Genomic DNA, 12706 nt, shown 5'->3' with positions numbered 1-12706 from the left:
CTGAGCCATTGATTGCAACTCTCTGGGTGCCGCCATCCAGCCAGTTTCTTATCCAGTAAGTGATCCATTCATGAAATTCATTTTTCTCCAAGTTGGTGACCAGTTTTTCATGTGGGCCAGTGTCAAACTCTTTGCACAAGGTAGCTGATGTCAGTTGCTCTTTCTTTTTCCACCTATACTGTAACTCCATCACAAAAGGACACCAAGTCTGTCAGGCATAATTTGCCATTGGTGAAGCTATATTGGTTTCCACCAATCATCTCATCTTTATTCTCCGTGTGCTCTACTAGGGCCTTTAGGAAGATTTCCTCCACAATCTTGCCAGGCACAGAGGTGAGACTGAGTGGTGTGTAGGTCCCTACATCTTCTTTCCCTTCTTGAAAATGAGGGATTATGTTTCCCCTTTTCCAGTCAGTGTGAACTTCACCAGAATGCCATAACCTTTCAAATACGATGGATACTGGTTTGGCAACTTCATCTGCCAGTTCCCTCAGAACCCATGGATGGATATTATCAGGTCCCATGGACTTATGCACCATCAGATTCTTAAGATGGTCTTGAACCCGATCTTTACTTACAGCAGGCGGATCTTCCTCCATCCAGTTCTTACTTTGCTTTCTGCAACTTGGGCAGCGTGGCTAGAGCTCTTGATGGTGGAGACTGAGGCAAAGAATTCATTGAATACCTCAGCTTTCTCTGTATCCTTCAAGACCAGGTCTCCAGTTTCCTTCTGGAGAGAGAAGTGCACATAGGATCTAGGATAGAAAGTCTTGGTAATTCTATGCAGCAAGGCACCCTTAGATAATGAAACTGAGAATACGGAAGTATAACATTATTGCTTAAACATACTTAATAAGGATTTGACAGATGTAAATTTTTCCACCTCTACTCAGCACTGGAGTATTATGGTCATTTGTGTACAGTATGGTCCCAGTACAGAAGAGACATGCAGATACTGGGCAGTCCAGCAAAGGCTCACAGGGATTACTATGGGGCAGTGATCACAAAGAGAGTTGCAAGAAATTCCATCTAGCCATAAATTTTTCTCTGTGAGCCCTTGCACAGGTTTCCCAGATAGTTGTGGGGTTCCCTCCTTGGAGATCTTCAAAACCCAGCTGGATGTGAGCCTGGGCAGCCTGCCTTGGGTGGCTCTGCTTGAGTAGGGCTCAGAGCAGATGTATCCAGAGGTCACTTCCAACTTCAACCATTCTAATTCTGTAGTTTATGTAGACTTTTTTTTTTTAGGTTGTCCTTAAATGGCTCATTAGATCAGACCAAATTTGTGTAAAGGCAAAGCTGGAGTCTGTATTAGTTCCAGTGACTATCAAGTCACTATCAAGTAAATGATTCTGTCTTCTGCAGGTGCTTTTTCGGTCTCTTTTGTATATTTTGTCTTTATTTTGATGACTTTTTTTTTCTTTAGTTACTGTTATAACTGTGTTTTACAAGTAAGAGAAGACTTTCAGTAGGAACAGAAAATTATTTATCTTCTCTGTGGGAAGAATCCTAGGTCCAAATATTCACAAATTTTGTCTGACGATAGCCAGATTCACTTCTAGGACCATTAAGAAATTAATTCAAATAGTATTATTGTTCAGTCATAGAATGCAACTTGCTGTTACGTTTGTTCCCAATAATTTATTCCGGATTAATGCAAAAGGAAAGTCTTACCATAGGTGACTTTAATTATTTTTTAGCTCAAAATCTACCTGTTCCCTTGTTCAGTTAAAAGCATTTACAAAAACAGCCACCTCCACAAAACCAAGTATTCAGCTTTTAAACATTTTATAGTGATCGAGGTATGTTTAGTGATTAAGCCTCTCAGTGTCCCTATGATGGAGATGAGTTGGTATATGTTGTAAATTAATAGCTAAGAAAGTTAATAACTCAGTCACAAGGGTATTTTATTTAAGCTTTAGTCATTTGACTTCTAATTACATGCTGTAACAACTACACTATGCTTCCCTGGAAGGGAAAGTCCTTTAATGAAGAGGTTCATTCCAGGAAATATTTTGTTCCCCTCTTGCTGATCAGGAGAGCTCTATCGGATGGCTTTCCAAATCAGTGTGGCAAAAACTACAGATTTTACTCTGAGAAAAACTTTGGAAGGCAAACTTGAGGTTTGATTGGCAGAAGCAAAGGATCTGGGCAGACTTGGCACTAAATGAGGGCAGCAGTTGGTTAAAGTGCCTGAAGCACTGTCAGTCACTTGCTAAAGATATGCTCATGAAACAAGAAAATATGCTGGTAGCAGCACCTAGGTAATCTTCCCCCTCACTTCCCCCCCCCCAGATTCAGTATCTGACTTAATCAGCAGCCTTGTAGCTCCGTCCTCTGGAGAAGATAACCTGCACCTGTGGTTTTCTTTCTATACGAGGAGGGATTTGAGTTGTAGAAAAGAAAATCCTGACAGTGGGTCTGAGAGGGTCAAGAGTGGTCTGCTGTGGAAAGTAAAGCCAGCTGGTTCAACTTATGAAATAATTCAAAGCAGCTTTAGGAGTACTCTGATATTTTCCAGCTCGGCACTGGCCCCATGCAGCTGTTCCAGCAGCTGGAGAATTGCAATCGTGAGCTGCTGCTGACATTTGCCTACATCACCTCCAGAGGGAGGGAAGAGTGATGCGGAGTTGCTTGTTCTGGCTTTGCAGTGCGTGAACCTGTGTGAAGGGAATCCAGCTTGTCAGCCAGTGTGGCTTTATGGCTCCTCCATGCTCCTATGGTGGTGTAAATTAGAGCCAAGTTCCATACTGAAAGAAAGCAGGAGATGGCTGCTGCTACATGCAAGGGCACAGCTAATTCTTTCTACTTCTTCCCATCCTTTCTTGAACTTGAGGCTGTCATATTAGTTCTACATTTTAGCACACTCTGTAGGTACATGTGGCTGAGAAACTTCTTCAGGTTTCCTTCCAAGAAGCTTGGAGCATCTATGAACAGTGTATAGGTGTGCTTTAACAGATTATGATTTGCATCAGTGTTCCTTGAAAAAGGTGTTGGTCCCATGAGGGCTTATACAGATGTTTTTGTTGGTTGGTGATGGCATGGCAGTACCTGGGACAGAAAGACAGAGCTGTGTAACCACCTGGCTTGAACTCAAACTTTTTTTCCAGTGTCAGATATTTAAGGCACTAAATAAAAATCTGAATACTTCATGCCTGCTTTTCTCTCAGAATGCTGACAGGGCACTTACTGATGTCAGTGTCACTGCAACTCTATGATGTAAATTGTCACTCTGCTACCCTGAAATGTCTCTCAGGGGACCTATTTCACGTTAAAAGACTGACCTCTGCTCTCAGTAACCCCAGTATAAATCTAGAATAAATTTTATATTGTCAACAGCAATTATACATGCCACTCAGGGTGTAAGTGATAGATGCAGGTCCTGCCCGAAAGTTGATTCAAAGCTCTGATGATAATCTTACTGCCCAGTGCAGACATTTGCCATTTTCTTAACTTTGGTTGTGCACTCATTCCTTTCCTTTGGATTCAAATTCTCTTTTTGGAGGGGAAAGCCAAACTTATCTACAAATGCAAAATACAACCTGGCTGTCCTCATTTCCATGCATTATGTTGGATTTCAGTAGATTGCCTGTCAGTAAAGCTGACCTTATGCATTTTATTTTCTCACCTGGCTACTTAGCATTGCTTTTGGACTGCTCTGATTTTACCCATAGACTGAGGAAAAAAGTCACCTTGCCTCTCTTTCAGTGTCTGCTCTTTTTTTCAGTTGAAAAATTAAAAAATAGAATAACCACCAGAAAAAAAAGCTGCGAAGAAACTTAAGGTAAAACAAGACTCCACAAAATAAGTATAATGAAAAATGGAATAGGTGCAAAATAACCTGAAGCAGAGCTTCAGGTGTGCAAAGGTCCTTCCTGTCAGCCAAGGTTACTACCAAACTGTTGAAAGTTCACTGAATAAACCACTGGACATTGTGAATGTTCCCATTATATCATAATTACAGAAATAGTCACTAAGTAAATTTATGCTGATCCACTGGGAACGTTTTTAGAAAGTTTAATAGCCCTTAAAATTTCTCATTTCTACCTGTCATGGGCTTGCCTCGTGGCTGCTCATGTTGCTGTGTTATAAAAGGAGGCAGAAAATCAGATTTCTGGCTTAAAATCTCACCAAAACCATCCTTGCTGTTTAAGACAGCAGTAGCCATACATGCATTTCTTTCTGCACCTACCAGAGGAACATAGCAACACATTTTGTGGCTTGAAGTACTTCTGGTCTAATTAGAAGAGCTTGCAAAAATCTGTGCAAAGAGAATATATGAGAAGATCTCTGGAAAATATAAGTAGTACAGGTGTAATTTCTAATGCTGAGTATCTCACAAATGAGATACCTGCTTGACAGGCTAGGCTTAGGACAAGTTTGTTAAGCCTAACTTCTGTGGGGAGATGTAGTTTGGTAGAAATTCTGCTTTACTTCTAGTCCTAGGACTGAGCTGAAGTTCTGGATGAACCTGGGAATTTGTCTTTCTGTATTTAAGTGGGAGTTTCAATCTGATAAAAACACAAAGCAAATGCACGGTTTGCATTGTTAGATGAGAATTTTTACATCCACAGGGGCACAGATTGAAGGAAGGGTTTCACAAGGTCTCTTAAATACTGTTCACTCACTCCTTGTTCACACAATTTCAGTTTCTTGTTTGTATCTTTCTAGAGGTGGAAGTAGAACACATCTTTTTGGCCTTGAAGTTCTTTATATCTGGTTTCTGATAACAGTGCAGTTATTGACTCTGGTGACTTCTGTAGAAAAAAAACAAACCCAAGTGGACATAATCATAATGAATCAAGATTAAAAATTCATCCAGGCTTAAAACAAAGAGGAATCGAAACCTGCCAGCCAAGATAGATGAAGCTATGGTGATGGGCTGTAATCAGCTGTATGTGAACGATGAGTGTTTAATCTAGGCATCTTTTGTCTGGGAAAAGGCTTATAAAATATAGATTATATATATATATATATAAAAGCATCTTTCAAAGCTGTGTAAAAACATAATGAAATACAAAAATAATTATGATGATAGCATATAGCAAAATATTAACCCAAATGATTGCAATTTTGCAGAGCAAAATGAAGGGAATAAGGCAAAGAAAGTATAGTATAACAGAATATAAGGAAACAACAAGAACAACAACAAAGATGTATAGTCTGCTGAATCACAGCACCTGGGAATCCATTTTGTTATTACTATGTATGAGAACTAGTGAGTAACTCATAATATGAGGGCTGCTCTGAAAGTAATGCCTTCTGTTTTAATGGCTCATGATGTCAGAGATGTGTGTTGGTGGTATGGCAGTAGAGAGAGATTTTTGACTGCAGCATGCAGGCTCTTGTTCACTGCTGGTGAAAATGCATAGTTAATGGTGGTGACTGTTGAAAAATACTGTTCTGTAGCCAAGAATTTGCTCTGTCAAATAGTGTTATTGTGCTCTTTGTTATCTGTTGTGGTTTCCATGTAAATAAATAGGAAGCATTACTTTCAGAGCAGCCTACCTATGCCTTTCTGGGCATGCCAGACTGAAAAAGTATTGCTTCAATACTGCAGACTTATGCAGTATTGCTGGGACAGGAAGGCTATGTAGTCACTACAAGACATAATATGAAGTTGAATTCCTCTACCTCAAAGGTTTTCTAAATCAAAATCCTCTGGAGTTCTTAAACACCAACAGATTTCAGAAACCTGCACTTATTGGAATTAGGACATCAGATAGGGGGCAAGGGAAAAGATCTTTTCCCTTTCCCCTTCCCTTTCCCTGTCAAGTCCACTATTTTGGAAGCTTTTCTTTCTATTTAGTTTCTTGTTACCATTTTCATAGAGGAAGACAGTTCTTTGGCCTCTGTCCGTTTCTGATCTCCATCGAAATATCTGATCATGACAAATTCATGCTTTTTTTGTGTGTCTATGTTATCATTTAGTATAAGTCATCATTTTTCCCTAGTAGGCATTTATTCTCTGCTATTTGTGGATAGCATTCATATCTCTTTGAATCCTTTGTTTCACCTCCTTTTGGAAGAAAGCTGTTAATTTCCTTAATTATCTTAATGTCCTGATCTAGTTTCAAATTATCTTCATTTTCCTTTAAATATGAGTGCCTAGAACCATACTGCAGATGGATGCCTATGGCATCTATGATGTGCATGCTGTCACTGATACTTTACTATGTCTACCTGATAACAACTGAAGAGTGCACACATTCTTTCACTAACTCCATCCTTCTGTCCTCTGTGAATAGCACAGGCCTTTTTCCTTTCCATCATCTCCAGCTAATGAGTTCTCAGCTCAGAAAAGGACTTCTTGTTAGTAAACTCTAAGTGCAAGATGATTCCACTTTTGTACTATGCTACTTGATTCAATATCCGCTATTCCTGCTCTTGAATTCTCATATTCTCATCACAGTATTCTGATACTCATCTTTACAAATGACATCTCAGCAAGCATCATAGATCAGTGTTGTTTTTAACTGAAGTCATTATTTGAAAATATGAGTCATGAATGGTTCCCACTGATTCTTAAGGTACAGCAGCAGTCAGCCCTGTTTCACTCAAAAACTTCCTTTTTAAGCTCAGACCACTTCATTCCTTGCACTAATCCCTATCTTCACCTGCTTTATAAACATCATGTGGTGTTTCATCAAATGCTTCTCTCATGCCAAGCTTGATGAAGACACCTTATTTCTTTCATCTAGAAAATCTTGTATCAAATAAAGCCAGTATTAAAATAGAGCAAATTCACTCTGAATTCTAATTCAATATCTGTCCCAAAGATTCTATTAAACTGCCTTCTTGTGAGCTGACTGTAAGAATTCAAAGTGGAATTTAAAAACTTCTGGAAAGATGTTCAAGGGTATTAAGATGATGGAAAGTTTTCTGAAGGGCCTCTAGTCTATTACTGTTTTATCTCTGTTATGCCCTGCTTATTTTGTGTTGTCACCTAACCATGCCCTCAATCGCTAACACTTCCAAGGGCTCTCTTTTCTTTGTTTGCTTTTGCTATTGGTACTATGCACAGGCCTAAATGTCTCCTCACAAAAAAAAGCTCAATCATTCATTTCAAAAATTCCTCATTCATTTTTGAAATACTGATGGTGTTATTTCATCTTTCCTCTTATAGTCTGATAAAGCTTTGCTGTCAAATCTAGGTTGCGGAAAGGCTGGAAGTCATGATTCCTTAGAATGGAACTAATGATTTATGAAATAAGAGCCCAATTCTCTCATTCTTCACAGTTTACAGCTTGTTTAGATTTCCAGATGAAGTATGCTCTATTGTTTTCTACCATTACCACATGGACATTCGTCTGCGTCAAAGGCTACAGACAACTAGAAGAATATTAGTTGATTACCTACTTAAAAGACACTTGGTTGTGAAATACTGAAGTGATGGACTTTTTTGTTTGTTTATTTGTTTTCTCTTGTTTGCCTTCTGTTATGTTTTAAAGTGAAACATGGAGGTAAATAAGTCTAAAACAGCATCTGCCCAGGCTGTGCTTTGCTTTATCTCGGGCTCTATGCTCCTGCTTTCCTGATCTCCCAAATTCATTCTTTATTGCAAAAGCATGAATGTTAACTCTACCTTTCATTTCAGTCATTCTATTTCAGCAGATTTACCTTTCTGAATCACTAACTGAACTCAACAAACGGTTTTTATCTGCTGATAAATTTCCATCTGAGAGATTTAAAGTGCCGGATGACATTAGCTCTAGCTCAATGATGTTATTAAATTCTCACCTTAAATCTCACCTACAGAAAGCTCTTGTCAAGTCACATGAACAAGATGATTACATTAGTCATACTACTGAAATGAGTGCATTGCTTGTGTAAGTTCACTGTATTCAGATTGAAGTTTGATCTGTGACAGGATTCTTCATACCTAACACAACATGGTCCTTTGCTTCAGTGTTTTTACTAGCTATATTCTTCCCATTGTAATTTATATCCTCTTTGTTCTGGAGTATGCATTTCTCAAGTTCCTTGCTGCTTTTGTGAAACTGAGATCAGCTACAGTTATTAAAAAAACCCATAGTTTATGCATTACAAAAAATTTCTTCTGCTCATGGTTCAGTTCGAAACTAACTTTACTCTTTTAAAGTACAATTTTCATAGCCTGGCCTCTGAACTATAAAATGGAATTGACACGACTGACATTTTGCATGTGAGAATTTATGCAAAGACTGACTTATGGAAAGTTTAAATATACTGCCTGAAACACTGGTGAATTATGAATTATTAAAATTGTGTTTATGATTTTTATTTCATTTTCCCCATTTTCTGGTTTCTCTTAACCCAGTAGTATCCAGATAGTTTGGGACAGATAGATTTCTTTATGTGTGAGTGTTGATCATGAAGGAACCCAGTGCCATTGACTAGATTTGGGGATTAAAATGCTTTTATCTATGGATTAAGAACTCCACGAGCCAGTTTTAGAGGATGTTATGAAATAGGAATTGGCTAGCTACAGAACTCCTAATACACTTACGTATTTTTACAGCCTAAATCATCTTAGTATCAGAGCTCTTCAGCAACTTGAATGTACCTACAACGCTCATGCGAGTTAAAAGGGTTATCTCACGATTCTTCTAATGGGATAACTGAGGTGCAGAAAGATTAAATGGCTAAGTCAACAAAGCCACTAAGAAATCTGTAGCAGACTTGGAGCTAAAACCGAATTCTTTGGGTTCCAGGCCATTGCCTTGAACACAGTGCTGTTTCCTCCACCTTGCTTAACAGTGTTACTGAAGCCAGCAGCACACCTCCTGAATGCCCTGAGAGAGGCAGAGCAGCTCATTAGGCAAAGTGGGCAGCCAGATGCCAGTCCTCTATATTTTCCTGTTGCTAACTTCCTCTTTATAGCATTAGAGGAAGCTTTACTGTCCTATGTCCTGTCCCTTCTGGTAATTAAAGAGGTTTGTAAGTACAATTATCTAGAGCTGGGAAAAAGGGAAAGTGACTTGTGTGTGTAGTGCTGTAACATGGATCAGTGTCAGAGCAAGAAATGGATGTTTTCAGAAATTGACTTTTTTTTTTTTTCCTGAGATCATGCCATGCCTCATCCACTGGCCCCAGCCCCATCTCTGAAGGACACCCCACCTCACTCATCTTATGTGGAAAACAGCAGCAATGCCCAGCAGCACAGCAGAGGGCTTGCAGTTAATTAAATTTTGAAGAAGGTCTAAGAGAGGAGCTGTTTGAGTAACAAGGGCTATTGTTGCCTCAGAGAACAGTGACAGCCCTGCTCTCCCACATCAACAAATCTAGCTGCTCAGTCCCCTATTAGCATTGGCACATATTCCACACCAATGACATTACAGTGATATTTCCCGTGATTCAGTAGCACAGGAGTCATATACCCATGTCTTGCCTGTGCACTGACAATATCAGTTGCATTCTGTGCTGAACAAAACAAGATGTATTTATTTATCTATCAATTTATTTATTTATTTTAAATGTTATCAATTCTGAGAAACACAGAAGGGAATGTCTTGAGATCCCCTGAGCATTAGGAGATGAGCCCTTGTGGTGCCCGTACAAGGTGTGTGCTCAGAAAAGACTGTTTTCTACTTTGTCCTTTTTCATCATCACTAACTTTCCTCTTGTAATTAAAATATTTATCCATTGCATCTCTTCTTCCAGTTACTTTCTGGTATATTTTTCCAGATCTTAAAATCTAATAATGCTATAAATCATTTTGACATGCACCTCTGGCTCACTGGATATCATTTCCATTGGCCTTGGGCCTCTTTGCTAAAAGGTATGCTTCTTACAGATCTTCACTTTGTCTTTTATATCACCTACTGGCAGGGTGGTCCCAGCCCAACTTAAATATTTGGGACTTGTCAGTCTTTCCTACCTTTCTGTGTCTCTTTTTTATTATTATTTTTACATTCTAATCCCCCCTTCTTTTTTTAATTAGCTCTCTACCTTCTTTCATCCAGATCTACTTCTCTTCTTTTTCCTTCTTTCAGTCCTACTTATTTATTTATTAACATCTGTATGTTTTCATTTTTGGCTCCTTTTTTACAGCTGTTTTCCTACTCTGTCTGGCCTGTGCTTTGGGTTTTGTGTGTCAGCAACCTGATAGTTGTGACAGACACAAGCCTCTGCCCAGTGGTGCTGTGTGGAGTGACACATGGCTTGACGTACCACCGGTCTCGTTTGTGCAAACTTTGCCTTTTCACTCTTTTGTGTCTTGCCAGTTGTTGACGCCGACATTCTCTAAAGCTTTTTTTGACTTAATGTACTGGCATTTATTTACAACCCCACCTTGGCCAAGTTTTATTTTACTCTTTTGCGAGTAAAATACATTGCTCATGAAAGCAGAGGCTAATAGCGGACGAGAACGAAACCTAGTAAAAGCAGGTGTTATGCAATTTGTCACCGCATGACTCTGCTAATGCATCTTTCGTCCAGAACTGCGGTACCCCTGCCACGTTTTAAAGTGCAGGAAGATAAGCGTGCGCTGTACCCTGGAGTGCCTTCGTCTATAAATGTAATTCAGAAATATGGGAAACAGTGCTCTGAATCTGATGGCCTTTTTCAACACAATTACAGAAACAGCGTGAGATTAGGAACATTGCAGCTAGAGTGCACAGAACAAACAGGAAGTCGGATGTGCAGGATATTAATTCAAGCCCAGATAAGATTCTGACTAAGAGGGTTTTGTTTTTAATCCTAATATGATGCTTGCATGATAGCAGTTTTCCTGAGAAGGCCTACTGGATGCCAGTGCTCATCTGTAGAGCCCCATTTAATGACAAAGACACCTCAGGCTTTTGAATGGGCCTCTATAGACTTCAAAGATATGGATCTAAAAAAATGTTGAATATTTAAATGATTTGACTGCAGGTGAAGACATTTTACTCTGGAAAGACTGCATGCAGTTTTAAATATAATGAAAGGGACAACATGAAAAAGAGTACTTTCTCTCAAGAGGGAGATAGAAAAAGCATTCAATCCACCAGTCCCACATTTGTGTCTGTCTTTGTCCTTCCAGTATAACCTCCTGGAAGGTGCCAGGAGCCTCTGTTGAACATTCAGTGTCCTCAGAATCCTGTTGGTATGGATGGGAACTGAAAACTTTTGATACTGGAGAGGAGAGGTTTAACTCTAAGGGGCTGCAGAACAGAAAATGCGTTCCTGTTCCAGAACGTCCAGGTGCACATCAGGTAAGAAAGGTTGGACTGGCTGCTAGGAATTTTTCCGGCTGTTGAACAACAACAAATCATCCCTCTAGTTAACCCCTTGAGACCTCACTGAATAATCAGAGCCTGTGATGTAGCCTGGAAATCAGTAATCTCTGGTTTTGTGTGTCTGGAAATAAGAAAGAAACTGGATAGAGAGGATGGGCAAAGCAAGCAACAGTATGCACACCTTTTCACAGGGAGTACATAATCCCCAGCGTTTCACCTGTGCAGAATCGGATGGAGCTTTTTTCTCATTGCATTCAACAGGTGGGTGGCTACTGTATGTGAGAAGCTTGTCTCCTATTTGGCCTTCTGTTTCTTTTGGTTATAGAAGCAGTTTGTGTGAATAGGTAGATGGAGAAATCAGGTTTTTTCCAACTTGATGCTCTTTGATCTCACCTGTTAGAAATATGACAATGAGTTACGACACCGACTCAGGAAAAGGTTTTGTGGTAGGCAGACATTGCAAAAATTGCCAAGTGCAGAGAGAGTCCTTTGATCTACATATGTGTGCAAATGAGTGTTCATGCAGCTGGGTGGCAGCTCTTTGAAATAGTATCAGCTCAGAAACTTTGCTCGTTGTATATTTATGAGATGCTGTGAAATAGTCATTCACCTTCATATTAATGCTGTGCGAATTTTTCACTCCCACCATTTTGTATTCAGCAAATAGTATGAGAAATAAGATACTTTTTTTGCAGTCTCATGGAGTAAGTTTCTCAGGACTGGTAACCTTTCAAGTGTTTATCAGTAGCAGATGCTGGACCTGGTATTACTTAGCATTAATGCTCTTTTTCCAAAAGTACAGACCAGATTCTTTTTCTACAAAGAGCTGACACTGTGTTCCCCAGGGGAATCTTATCATCAGCCCCAAGGGAGGCTCTGCAATTTACTTTGGTGTAAGGTTTGTGGTCCTCTCATCTGCTGTTGCTAAGCATGGCAAGTCTCCCTTTTCTCTCACACACCTGAGTATCACAGAGTCTCCCTTAGGAATGCTGGTCCCTCACAGACAGTGAGGTCTGTTGCACATAATGTGGTTGCAGACATGTACTAGTGCCAGCAGAAGCACCACATCACCCTCAGCACGAGCAAAGCCTAGGATACATGTTCAGAGCCAGTTCAAAAACACTGGCTCTGTCAGAGGTCCTATCTGTTTTGTACTTTGGAAGCATTTTGTCCCATGTTTTGGATGACACTTTAAAAGGATTATGCAGAAGAAGCTGAGCCTGCTGACTTTGTCCCTTCCTCAGCTACTTGGGCTGCTCTGTAGTGCCATCCAAATGTAGGGACTCATTCTGTCATTTGTTCTGGCTGTGACTATTTCTGACCACAGAGAACGTCTTTAGCCCACTCTAGTAAGAGAGCTGGAATGGAGAAAGGGCTGGAATTAAGCCTTCTCCTGAACTTGCTCGTTGCAAAGAGAAGGATGCTCCAAACTCCTAAAAGTTCCTCCGTACATTTCTGCCTCAATCAATTCTTCACATTTCCCCACAATGACTATTTGTCTTCTTTTGCTG

The sequence above is a fragment of the Phasianus colchicus genome, chromosome 6 (genome assembly GCF_987193195.1).
Source record: "Phasianus colchicus chromosome 6, bPhaCol1.hap1.1, whole genome shotgun sequence".
NCBI classification, from domain to species: domain Eukaryota; kingdom Metazoa; phylum Chordata; class Aves; order Galliformes; family Phasianidae; genus Phasianus; species Phasianus colchicus.
This window is presented reverse-complemented; position numbering follows the sequence as displayed.